The 13,456-nt window shown below is 63.4% G+C and overlaps 1 protein-coding gene across 9 annotated transcripts in view; it reads right to left on the minus strand.

Moving 5' to 3' along the window:
• Positions 1–13,079, minus strand: part of ATP2B4 (ATPase plasma membrane Ca2+ transporting 4) — a 63,517-nt gene extending 50,438 nt beyond the window's left edge. For 5 of the 9 annotated variants that reach the window (XM_038162213.1, XM_038162205.1, XM_038162215.1 and 2 more), the window contains exon 1: positions 12,916–13,078. The gene's annotated coding sequence lies outside the window, so the exon portion shown is untranslated. Of the gene's footprint in view, positions 1–132; positions 589–7,235; positions 7,426–11,618; positions 11,750–12,915 lie in introns of those variants that run through there. The other 4 variants (XM_038162211.1, XM_038162207.1, XM_038162206.1 and 1 more) reach the window with 4 other exon arrangements.
• Positions 13,080–13,456: the final 377 nt, after the last annotated feature.

Consider the following 13,456-nt stretch of genomic DNA (forward strand, 5'->3'; position numbering starts at 1 on the left):
CCGTCACTTCCTCCAGCAGCAGCCGGGGGAAGCATCTGCTGCTCCGGGCAGGCAGCAGGAGGACAGGGGCAGCCCGGGGGTTTTGGGGTGCCCAGGACACCCCAGGATAGCGGGGGGCACCTGGTGGCTCACCTTGTCACCGCCGGAGCCGCTTCCTCTTCCCTGCTCCGAGAAGAATCCCGTGGGAAAAAAAACCAAACCGGCAGCAAGCCCTCCCAAAAACGCCCCTCTGGAGCACAGCGGGGGAAACTGAGGCAGGAGAGGCGGAGCTGGTCACCACAGGGAAATTGGGGGATCCCCTAAAGCTGGGGATGTGCCAGCAGGGGATCCCCAACAACTCCAGATGCGCTGTAGGGGAACCCCAGCAATTCCAGAGCGGGAAGGGCGCTCCTGCACTCAGCTCCCGAGGGTGGCAGCAGCCTTGGGGACACGGGGAAGGGCTGGGGACAGCAATGCCCCTCCTGCCACTGCCACCACGTGAGCCGGGATGGGTGTCCCTGCTCCCAGCTCCGAGAATTCCCGCTCTGGATCACATCCCTGCCGGCCACCCCGTAACTCCTGGCGGCCCGGCTAGCTGGGATCCCTCTCCCCACGCTCCTCCAGCCCTAAATCCGTGTTTTCCCATTAAAAAAAAACCCCCAAGCTCAGCGGGGATTTTCTAAGGGAGAAACCGGCAACAAGGGTAAAAAAAATTAAATTAAATTTAAGAAAAAAAAAGGCTGCGAGCGCTTCTCGCTGCTGCAAAGGGTTAAAAAAATAAAGTCGGGAAAAGCGATAGGAAAAACACACGCGGCTCCCAGGGAAGAGCGCGCCGGCTGCTCCCGTTTCCCTTCCCAACATGCCCCGCTCCTGGGAAAGTGTGGGCTGTTTTCCATATATAACTGCGAACTGTTCCATGCAGTAAGAAGTCTAATTAAAGGGAGCCAGGCGAGCAGGGGAAGGCGATATTTATCCCGGAGAAAAGAACCCCCATCCTCAAAATCCTAAATGCAGACCCTGGCCCAGCAAGGGGGAAAAAAAAAAAAATAATAATGATAATAAAAAGTCCCGTGGTGGTTTTGTGGAGATTGCAAAAAAAAAAAAAAAAAAAAAGAAAAAAAAGAAGAAAAAAAAGAAAAGGAAAAGAAAAAAAACCAGGCGGGAGAGGCAAATCAGAGCTCGGAAAATATGGAGAAATAGGAGGGGAGAGCCAGATGGGCCAGGAGAGCACGGGGAGGGGCAGGGCAAGGGGCAGGGAGAGCTCCTCCGAGCTGGGATGAGCTGCGAGGGGGCACAGCCACCCCCCGGAGCCTCCCCGGGTCCTCCTCCCCCGGCCCCCGAGGGGGCAGAAGCCAGGATTCGAGCGAACAGCAGGAATCGGCTCGGAAAATCAATATGAGAGCGAATCCAGGCGGCCGGGAAGGGGCTGGGGGTGGGAATGCCTGGAGGCACCCAGAGGGATCCAGGGTGGGTGGGAGAGGCTGCGAGGGAAGGGGCACCCCCCCCCCCCCGGGCACCCCCCCAGGCAGGGGGTGACCCACAGGGTCCCACCCCACCCCGACACCCCGGCTCGGCTGAACCCCAGCGGTGTTTTGGGAACTCTTCCCGAGTCCAGAGGGATGGAAAAAGCCTTGGAAAAACCCTGGATGTGCTTCTGAGAGGAGCTTTGTCGGAGCTGCGCTTCCCGCCAGCCCCAGTCCAGAGCAGGCACCACACTCGGTTCGGGGGAGCCAGAGCAATTAAAAACCGTTAGTGGGCTTTAATTAAGTGCTGATTGTATGAGCTGGGGAGAGGCACCATCACCATCATCATCATCACCATCATCATGGGCGATGATTCCAACTGGATGGGGCTCTTTGCTCCCTAAAATTGAACTTTGTCCTGCTGCCACCCCGCAGTCACCGGGATCTGGAGGCGTGGAGTTTGGGGTGTCATTCCCAGCCCTGACATTCCCAACCCTGACATTCCCAGCCCGGTCAATCATTCCCAACCCTGACATTCCCAGCCCTGACATTCCCAATCCTGTCAGTCATTCCCAACCCTGACATTCCCAGCACTGACATTCCCAACCTAGTCACTCCCAGCCCTGCCAATCATTCCCAGCCCTGTCAGACATTCCCAACCCTGTCATTCCCAGCCCTGACATTCCCAACCCTGACATTCCCAGCCCTGTCAATCATTCCCAACCCTGACATTCCCAGCCCTGACATTCCCAATCCTGTCAGTCATTCCCAGCCCTGTCAGTCATTTCCAACCCTGACATTCCCAACCCTGACATTCCCAGCCCTGACATTCCCAATCCTGTCAGTCATTCCCAGCCCTGTCAGTCATTTCCAACCCTGACATTCCCAGCCCTGACATTCCCAACCCTGACATTCCCAGCCCTGTCAGACATTCCCAACCCTGACATTCCCAGCCCTGTCAGTCATTCCCAGCCCTGTCATTCCCAGCCCCGTCAGTCATTCCCAGCCCCGTCAGTCATTCCCAGCCCTGTCATTCCCAGCCCCACCTGCACACCCCCTCCCTGCAGCCCGGCGCAGTCCTGTCCTGCCATCCTGTTCCTGTCACATCCAACCCCACACGTTCCCTCCTCCCAGCAGCTCCCAGCTGCACCAGTAACCCCGGCAAACTGGGATATCCCTTCCCTCAGACACATCCCATCCCCGCCAGGAGGGATCGGGGCCTTCCAGCCCCTCGTGCACGGCCCCAAAGGCAGGCCTTGCCATAAATCCCAGCTCCCCAAAAAACCCACCTGCAGCGATGCTGGGATGGAGCCCCAGAACGGTTTGGGATGAAAGAGACCTTAAAGCTCATCCCATTCCATGGGCAGGGACACCTCCCACTGTCCCAGGGTGCTCCAAGCCCAGCCTGGCCTCGCTTGGATGAGCTCAACAGGGGCAGGGACAAGGACACGGTGCCGCCAGGGGGGGGCTCACACCCCAAATAACGCCCCCCAAAACCCCACAGCCTCCGCCCAGCCGCCAAACGAGAGGGACAAAGCGGGCCCGGGGTCACCCGAGGTGACGGTGGCCAGCGGCCCCTCTGTCCTGGCCGGAGCTGGGGCTGGGGGAGGCTCTGGCCCTGCCCCAGGGGGGGCTCTGAGCACCAGCGCTGATCCGGGGATCACTGCGGCTTTAGCAGCGATAGCGCCCGGATTAGCCGGGAAATCCCGGTGTTAGGGCACCGCGCTGGCACCGCGCGGAGCCGGAGCCAAGGGAGAGGGATCCCGGGAATACAGCGAGGGATCCATGGGAACAGAGTGAGGGATCCATGGAATAGAGTGAGAGATCCATGGGATACAGCGAGGGATCCATGGGAACAGAGTGAGGGATCCATGGAATAGAGTGAGGGATCCCGGGAATAGAGTGAGGGATCCATGGGAACAGAGTGAGGGATCCATGGAATAGAGTGAGGGATCCCGGGAATACAGCGAGGGATCCATGGAATAGAGTGAGGGATCCCGGGAATAGAGTGAGGGATCCATGGGAACAGAGTGAGAGATCCATGGAATAGAGTGAGAGATCCATGGGATACAGTGAGGGATCCATGGGAACAGAGTGAGGGATCCCGGGAACAGAGTGAGGGATCCCGGGAATACAGCGAGGGATCCATGGGAACAGAGTGAGGGATCCATGGAATAGAGTGAGGGATCCCGGGAATACAGCGAGGGATCCATGGGAACAGAGTGAGGGATCCCGGGAATACAGCGAGGGATCCATGGGAACAGAGTGAGGGATCCATGGAATAGAGTGAGGGATCCCGGGAATACAGCGAGGGATTCATGGAATAGAGTGAGGAATCCATGGAATAGAGTGAGGGATCCATGGGATACAGCAAGGGATCCATGGGAACAGAGTGAGGGATCCATGGAATACAGCAAGGGATCCATGGAATAGAGTGAGGGATCCCGGGAATACAGCGAGGGATCCATGGAATAGAGTGAGGGATCCATGGAATAGAGTGAGGGATCTATGGGATACAGCAAGGGATCCATGGGAACAGAGTGAGGGATCCATGGGATACAGTGAGGGATGATACAGTGATGCCCCAGAACAGTTTGGGGTCACCCAGCACTGTTTCAGATCCCTCAGATATGTTTGGGGTCCCCCAGAACAGTTTGGGATCCCCCAGAAATGTTTGGGGTCCCCCAGCGCCACCTTGGCTGCTCCCACACTCAAGGGGAGGCAGGTACCAGGTGAGGAGGCTGAAATTCGGGAAAATCCCTCTGCTTCCTGCTGGCTTTTCCTGGATCCCTTCCCTATGACCCTGTTCCCAAAGGATCACCCTGAGAGGGAACAGATCCCAGCCAGCTCCCAGGGACTGAGACACAACAAGGCCGGGCCGTGCAGGCAGCTGCGTCCGGGGGAGTGGGAGGAGGAAGGGAGGCTCCCTCATTGTCCTTTCCAGAGGGAAAAGGGACAGTCCCGAGCCTGGAAGCGCCAGGAAACACTTCCAGCTCCTCGCTCCGACCCTCGGGGCCGCAGGGCCCCGTCCCCCCCGGCGCTGCAGAAACTCCATCTGCAGCATCTTCCCGGGATTCCATGCACTTCACGTCCGACTGCAGGAGCCGGAGGATCCCCTGGCTGCTGACCTGCACGGAAACGCGCAGTGCTGCTGCTGAGGCAGGCAGGGAGGGGAAGCAGGGGGAGGAAAGGCCGTTCCTGCAGCCGGGGATGCTCCAGCAGGGGCCCGGTGAGGTGAGAAAGGCACGGAGCGCATCCAGGGATGGGGAGAGGTGGGAGAACAGTGCCAAGAAGGGAGGCAGGGAATGGGAAGGGATGAAAGGCAGCGGGTCAGGAGCTGGGACAACAGAATCCAGCGGTGGGTACGGAGCTGGAGCACGGTGAGGATGGGTTTAGGACCCATGGGATGGGCTGTGGCCATCCTGGAGAATCCATGGATAGCAGGACAGCCCCCTCTGGATGAGCCTCCCCCAGAACAGGGAGCAGCATCTCAGCACCCCACCCGTGGTTCCAGCCTTTCCCACCTCCTCTAGGAGCACAAACCAGCACCCAGCACGCTCCAATAAACCCAAAACATCCCTGAGATGAGAAGCCTGTGGATTTAACACCCTGCGGAACAGCCAGGCCGGCTCCCAGGGGCACGGCACACCCCGGGGATGCCAGAGCAGGTAGCAGGATGAGGTTTTCCAGCTGGATTTCCCCATGGGGATGCTGTTTACTTTCTCCTTCCCCCAGGAAATCTCCTGCTGACTCAGGAAACACCCTCGGGCACAGCTCTGCGGAGAGGAGACACTTCCCAGCCACAGCTTTGGTCCTTCCTTTAGTTTTTTTGGCCAGTCCAGTTTGGGGTCAGATTGGAGAGCAATCAGTCACTTGGGAAATAACACCACTCCAGGCCTCCTCCCTCAAAGAAACCTCAAAAGACAGCATTTAAGGCGAGCTTAATTTGGACAACTAAAAATAGCCAGCACCAGTCACACTGGAAAATGCAGGATGTGGAGCTTCACCCTCTCCCAGCTCCAGCCTGCACACAGGGGTCTGTGGCCCCCCAGCCCCACAGATTTGTCCCTAGGGATGGCCTGGCTCCCACAGGGAACCCAGGAGAACCCTCTGGGGCCCACCCCAGAGCCCTGCCCGGCTGCTCCGATGAAAGTGTGGGGACCCAAAACTTTCCCAGGCAGGATGTGGTGACTCAGAGCCACGTCTGCAGAGCGGGACACCCAGGAAAGATCCCAGCCACGCTGCCCAGCTTCTCCCAGCCCAGCCAAGCCTCTGATCCCGGCTCCCTGCAGCTGATTCAGCCCCGGGAGAAGGCAGCCAGGCCTGTGCCATGGGGATGAATCCTGGCTGTCATTCCCTCTGTTCCAGAGGCTGTCACCCACACTGTGACCCTCTTCCAGCTTCGCTCCGGCCATCCCGGGGCTCCTCCAGTGCCAGCCTGGCATTCCCAGCTGCCGGCACGGCCACAAATCCAGCCTGCCCTCATTTCCCTGCACTCCCCCTCCTTGCACCGAGCTCTCCCTCCTTGCACTAATCCCTCCCTGCTCCAGAGGCAGGAATAATGTTTAACTCAGGTTCACGCCGGAGCACGAGCTCCCTCCCAGCCCGGGTCAGCCCCAGGCGTGTCCCCATCACCGAGGCCATGCCAGATCCCTGCTGCTGGCACGGCCACGTGCCCGGCTCCGGCAGGAAGCCCCTCCGGAGCGGGAAGCTCCGGGAAGCTCTCGGCTGCCAGCTGCAGCGATCCGTCACGCCGGGACTGGGACCCGGCCGGGCTGAGCTCTGCAGGTGCCACGAGAATCCCACGGCTGGCAGATCCCGCTCGGAGCCATCCCATCTCCCCGGGCATCATCCCAAAATCAGGGGGCTTCCACAGAGCAAGGATGAGAGGGGACGGTGCTGGAGGACCGAGCCACCTCCTGGCTCGTGCCGGTGTCCCCGAGCTGCCCGTGGAATGGCAGGAGTGGGAAAGCAGCTTTCCCACCGCATCCTGGGCCGTGCCCCCAGCAGCGCTCCGGCAACACAGGGTTATTTTTAAGAAGCTGTCGAGAAGGTGGGAAGGGAGGCGAGGAGCTGGAATGCCGCGAGGGCCACGCCACTAAGCCTCTGGAAAGGCTGGAGCCCCGGAGAGGCGAGGCATCGGCGTTCCCAAGCAGGAACAAAAGGCGAGGAGCGAAAAGCCGGGGCCGTTCCGGGGGCCACGGGCACCTCCCGGCTGAGCGAGGGGTGGCGAGGGGACAGTAAAGCTCCAGCTGCTGCAGCAGGGTCCTTAATTAGCATCTCGAGAAACGGCGCCGAAAATCAGACACCTTCTGCCCGAAATCCGAGCCCGGACCTGAAAATCCGATCACCGACCCCGATGCTCAAAGAGCAAAGGTCACTTCCAAGCCCACGCAGGCCCTGCCACCGCCCCGCGGGGCTGCGCTGCCCCGCGGTGCCCCCGGAGCCTGGATTCACCCCCTGCCCACCGCCAGCCCCCCCAGACCGAGCAGAGGCGGCACGGCGAGGGCCAGCGGCTTATTTTTAGCCTGGAAAAGGCAGGAGCCGGGAGCAGCCATCCCGAGTCTTGCCCTTGGCACGGGACACGCCGCTGTCCCCCCCCCGGGCCGCCCGCACCCCGCTGCCCCCCGGCTCCGCAGCGCCGCGTCCCCCCCGGGCCGGCATCACCTCCCCTGGCACGGCTCCTGGGCCCGGGCAGGAGGAGGAGGATGCTGGGCTCAGCCCTGGAGCCGGCCCCGCGGCACAAGGAGCGGGATTATTTACAGCTCCTTAACGGAGCGAGGCAGGGCTGACCTTTCCGAGCCGCAGACAAAGAGGAGATGTCGGGAATCGCTGCCGCGGGACCCTTCCCGGCCCGGCGGGACGAGCGGGGGGTCAGACCCACGCCGGGGGGGTTCGGCAGCGGGGAGCCGGCCAAGGCCACGCAGAGCCAAGCGCGCCGGGATCCCAGCCTGGGAAAAGGAGGGATCGGATTCCTCCCTCCCCGGCCCCGCCGGACAAACTCTTCCGGGTGGGGACTCCTACGCGCCGCGCTCTGCCCAGGCACGGCTCACGGCTCGCCGCTCCTTCCCGCAGCCCACGGCTGCCTCGGCGGCAGCGAAACGCGCTGGAACGGGAGACTCGGGACTGCTCCTCGCCCCCGGCGCCCCGCTCGGCTCGGCCCAGCTGCCGACTCATCCCTGCCGTGGAAGCGTCGAAGGAAAAGTTTCCCCGTCAGCACAAAACGCTGACACTTGGCCGAAGCTTCCCCTTGGCTGCTGCTGCCCTGGCCAGGAGTTCCCCCCGCTGGGGACACGCCAGGGCCCGGCCCCGAGTGGCCGCAGTGAGCGGGGGTGGCAGGGGACAGGCCTGGTCCCTGCAGTGTGGCACTGGTGTGGCACTGGTGTGGCACTGGTGTGGCCCAGTCCCTGCGGTGTGGCACTGGTGTGGTCTGGTCCTTGCAGTGTGGCACTGGTGTGGCACTGGTGTGGCCCTGGGTGCTGCCACAGCCCCTGTGCCACAGGGAAGGGAGGGATTCCCAAGGCCAGGAGCTCTCCCATTGGCACTGGGCAATGGATGATCGATGCCACAGTGGATGATCGATCCTGATTGATCCCATAATGGATGATCGATGCCACAATGGATGATGGATCCTGATTGATCCCATAATGGACGATTGATCCCACAACGGACGATTGATCCCACAATGGATGATCGATCCCATGTCCCTTCCCTCACTCCGAAGCTGCAGGATTTGGGCAGAGGGCTGCTGGTGTCGCAGCTGTGTGTCCCCTCCCCAGCCTGCACCCTCCTGGTTCGTGTTTAGGTCCCCATGTAGGACTTGATGCCACGATCCAGAAATCCCAGGAAGCTGCCCGGGAGCACCCCATGAAGGTCCCCATGCCCCTCGCCACCAGCCTGGGCCACAGCGACCTGGTCACCCTGGAGGGAGCAGGGCCGGCCCCAAAAGGGAATCCCACAAGCCCAATTCCTGATTCCAGGGGCCTCGCTGCGCTTCAGCCTCCCACGTTCCAATCTGAGACCCCTCCCAGAAGCTCACAAACGCAGGAGGACTCTGAACTCAGCTCTTACTCACAGAGAGCTCTCCCGGGATTTAAGGTGCTTAATTAGCGGTTTAAAAGAGTCACCAGCTGGGTGGGTGACACCCCAGCGGGTGTCAGGCTCTCCACAGGGCTCCAGCTTCCCTCCTGTCCCTACCCAGGCTTACCTTGTGTGTTTTTTCCCTTTTCCCAATGATCCAGCAGAGGGGCAGGGTTTATAAGCCCATAGAAACTCTATTATCCCCATGCATTAAAGCCAAAGCAACTAATTAAAACATCAAAGTCACAGGGTTCATTAGCTCGGCCTCGGCGCTGGTAGGAGGTGACAGGGATTGTGGCTGTCACCTGACTGCTCCCAGGGACCCCAAGGCTGGCCCTGCACCCCAAAAAACACATTCCCTGTCTCAGTGTCATTGGGAAAACCAATAGCTTTCACTGGAAAAGCACTGGGCTGGGCAGGATCCTGTCACCTGCCTGTCCCTGTCCCCCAGCTGGTCACCTTTGCCTGCACCAATGTGAAGAGGAGGGAGGCTGGGGACAGCTCTGTCACCTTTGCCATCAAAGCTGCTTCCCCCAGGAGCAGATCCAGCCCCATCACCACCCATCGGATCCCTATTCCCACCCGGCACAACAGGAGGGGGACGGGGATGGGTTCAAATTCCTGCCCACCAGATCCCCTCCGGTGTGTGAGAACAGCCATTCCTCACTGGGAATGCTGCAGCATCCCTGGATCTGGGAGTTCCCAGCAGACCACAGGACATGGGGGACACCAGGGAAGTGGCACTGCTTGAACTGCAGTGGCCACGTCCCATTGAAGGGCCTGCATCCATCACCATGGTCACACCAAGCACTGGTCACTGCCACGGTCACACCGAGCACTGGTCAGCTCCCATTGCCATGGTCACACCGAGCACTGGTCACTGCCACTGCCACGGTGACACTGAGCACTGGTCACTGCCATTGCCAGGGTCACACCGAGCACTGGTCACTGCCACTGCCACGGTGACACCGAGCACTGGTCACTGCCACTGCCATGGTCACACCGAGCACTGGTCACTGCCACGGTGACACCGAGCACTGGTCACTGCCACTGCCATGGTCACACCGAGCACTGGTCACTGCCACGGTCACACCGAGCACTGGTCACTGCCACTGCCATGGTCACACCGAGCACTGGTCACTGCCACGGTGACACCGAGCACTGGTCACTGCCACTGCCATGGTCACACCGCTATGGTCACACCAAGAACCGGTCACTTCCCACCTAAGGGCCTGCATCCCAGTGCTGTGGTCACACTGAGCATGGGTCACTTCCCATTGCCATGGTCACATGGAGCATGGGTCACCTCCCATCCAAGGATCTGCGTCCCATTGCCATGGTCACACCAAGCACTGGTCACTTCCCATCCAAGGATCTGCGTCCCATATCCACGGCCACACCGATCATTGGTCACTTCCCAAAGGATCTGCATCCCATTGCCATGTTCACGCTGACCATCGGCCACCTCCCAGAGGACCCGCACCCATTCCCACGGTCACACCGCGCCTCGCAGCCGGGGCTCGCTGTCCATGCCCCGGCGAGCGCCTTCCCCGCCCGGCCGCTCCCGGAGCCCGGCGGGACCCCCGGGCTTTCACCGCAGGTTTTCCGCCGGCTCCTTTCCCAGCAGGGCGCAGCCGTGCCCGGCGGGGAGGAGCCGTGGGCGAGGAGGAAGCCCGAGCTGCCAGCCCTTCGCCGGGCCCTGCACGGGGAGCAGCAGCAGCGGCGGCAGCAAACGGGCGGCGGCTGCGAGTCCCCGCCACCGCAGGGATTTGGGTCCCCAAATCCCCGCAGGCTCCAACCCGCGCTGCTGGAACGGGCGCGTGTGGCCGCTGCGGGAAAACTCCGCTCGTGGCCTAGCAGGGAGGAAAAACAGGAAAAGGGGAAAAAAAAACAACCACACAACCCGAGAGAGGAGCGGGGAAGGCGCGGAGAAGCCGCGGCCCCGGCGAGGGGCGGGCGGGGATGGAGCAGAGGCAGGCGGGGAAGGAGCGGGCTCGTCTCCCAGGGCTTGGGGACAAGGGGAAACTCCAGGCTCGGCTCCACCCCGGCGCTTTCGACTGCTAAACAATAGTGGAGAGGAGCAGCCGTCCCTCCCTGCTCTTACTCATCCTGCCCAAGGACCTGTGCCACCCTTCGGCTGCCCCCGCCCTGCCCGGCCTCTGCCCGGGGGCTCGGGCACGGCGGCTCCCCGCTCCGGAGGCGCAGGGCTCGGGTGACAGCGACAGATCCCCCGGGAAGAGATGCGGACCCACGGCACGCGAGCGGCGAGCCGGCAGCGCAGGGAATTCCCTCCGTCATCATCGCCAGCGGAAAAAAAAAAAAAAAAAAAAAAAAAAGAAACCAACACCCAGTAACAGCCTGCGCCCTCTCAAACCTCTCTACCTGCAGCACTTCCCAGCGCTTTTCCGGGCGGGAAGGATGCAGGGAAGGAGCCGGGGCTCGCACGGGCAGCGGCAGCCGCGGCCCCGCCGGCGGCCAGGGCGGGACGGGGCCGGAGCCCGCGGGGAATGCGCGGTGCCGGGCGAGGAATGGGGAAGCGCTGCCTCCTGCCCTGGGCGCTCCCCAGCTCCACCTGCACCATCCCGGCAGCGGCACCTTCCCCGTGCCGCGGCCATCCGCGCCCCCGAGGCAATGCAGCCCGGCCCCGGGCAGTCTCAGGGTGCAATCCGGCCTCCGAGCCCACCCAGCGCCCGCCGCTGAGGAAGGGTCCCGCGCCCCTCCGATCCCAGGGGCACCTGCAGCCCCCTTGAGCCGCCAGGCAGCCCGCGGGAAGGGTTCCGGGGGGGTCACCCGAGGGGGCAGCCGGGGAGGGAAGCCCAGGGCCGGGGAGGGATCCCCGGGGTGCGGCGGGGTGGGGCTGGCGGAGCGCGGGGGCGTCAGCCTCTCTCGCTCATGATTTAATAATTTAGGTGCGTTTCAGTGCTCAGAGAAGCGAAAGATTGAGGGCAGTGTCTGGAGGCAGGCAGGGCGCAGGCAGCGGCGCAGCCCCTGCCTTGTCCCCGCAGCCCAGGGGGTTTTGGGGTTAGGGGGCTCAGCTCGGGGTCCCCCGGCCCCAGGACGGCTCTGGGTGCCCCATGGCGAGCTCCGAGCACTCACCTCCACCCCAGCTCGCTGCCCTCGGCTCCTGCCCGTCCACCCACGTCCAGGGCTGCCGGTCCACGGCCACGGGCAGAAACTGGCTGCACTGGTTTGAGCTTCGCAATGCAAACCCCCACCCAAGCTCAGGTCTCCAGAGATAAGAGCACAATAACCTATTGTCCCTCCTCCCCTCCCAACATCTCCACTCGCCTCTGGCGAGGCGGGGAGGGACCACCCAGCTCCGCACAGCCCCCCCGCCCCCGCCGCCGGGCAGCCCACGGGGGGCACGGACCCACCGAGCCAGGCCGGGGATGCCGGGAGGCTCCGGAGCCGGGGCTGGGATGCAGGGAGAGCGCTGGGGGCAGAGGCAGGAGGAGGCGGACGAGGCCAGAGCCTGGCCGGGCTTCCAATAGATTTCCTGATTTATTTTTTAATTTCTTTTCCGCCTCCCCACTCCTGTTTTCTCTGCCGTGGCTCTGCCCAGCTGGATTGGTGCAGGCAGGAGGGGGACGTGCCCAGCCGTGGCGTGGGCGACCCCCCACGCACCTCCCCACCGCCCCCCACCCTCCCCACCGCCCCCCCGCCCCAGTCACCCCACTCCAGGCAGGGAGCAGCCCCCTTTTCTGCCCCACGGGTGGGGAGAAACCACCCCAAACCCACCCACGCAGCACCTTCCCCGCTCTGTCCTTGGGCTGCCGCAAGCCCCCCTCCCCTTCCCCCGCCTCTTCCTTCCTCCATCATCCTCATCCTCCTCCTCCCCGCAATGCCACAACTCGCTGCCTCCCAAAAAAATCCAGCCACACGCGCGACCGGGAACCCCGCGCCCCCCACCAGCCGCCTCAAGGGCGGGCAACAAGTTGTAGGATCCGACCGGAGCGTCCTCCCCACCCCAAATACTGGGGGGGCCGCCGGACTTGCCCCCCACAAGATGTTTGGGGGCTGCACGCCCCGGAGCCGCCCACGCCCCAGAGCGGCCGGACCGCGGTCACCCCATCACCCCACCTCTCCCACGCGGGATTGCGGTCGAGGGGCGCCCCACGCCGAGCCCCCCAATGATGGAGGAACCCACGCCGAGCCCCCACCATCCCACCTGCTGCACCGGGACGGAGCGGGGCGGTGAAATCCCCGCTGCCCGCGCCCCACCCGCCCGCTACGGCGGGGGCAGCGATGCTCCCACCCACCCGCGCCCCCCGCTCCTACCAAGACCCCCTCCTTCACGCCACTCCCGTGTGTCCCCCCAGTGTCCCCAACACCTCACCCCCCCCCCCCCTCAGGACCCCCGTGCCCCGCCGCCGGGGTCCCCCCGCGCACTCACCGGCTCCGGTCCCACGGCGCCCGGCTGGCGGCGGAGCCCCCGCGACTGGCCATGGGATGGAGGGGGAGCGGTCCCGGAGCTAACGGGAGAAAATGCTTGTCATGGCAACCCCCGTGCCGTGCGGGGCCGTGCGGGGCCGGGCCGGCGAGGGAGGGGACGGCGGGCAGGGAGGGGGAGGGCTCGTCCCAGCCCGCCGGGGGAGGGGCTCCCTTAAGGTGGCTGCACGCCCCGACGGCTGCTTAAGGGGGACGGGCGGAGGAGCGGGGTGAACGGCACAGCGAGGGGGGACAGCGGGGCGGGGGGACCCCGAACTGGGGCGGGAGCCCATGGGCGGAGTGGGGGGTGCACGTCTGGAAAGGGTGGGGACACCCCCGGGAAGAATGGGGACACCCCCAGGCAGGGTGGGGACACCCGCAGGAATAGTGGGGACACAGTGGACAGGGCGGTGGGTGCACCCCCGGGAAGAGTGGGGACACCCCCAGGCAATGTGGGGACCCCCAGGCAGGGTGGGGACTCCCAGGCAGGGTGGGGACACACAGAG

The sequence above is a fragment of the Motacilla alba genome, chromosome 26 (genome assembly GCF_015832195.1).
Source record: "Motacilla alba alba isolate MOTALB_02 chromosome 26, Motacilla_alba_V1.0_pri, whole genome shotgun sequence".
Lineage (NCBI taxonomy): Eukaryota > Metazoa > Chordata > Aves > Passeriformes > Motacillidae > Motacilla > Motacilla alba.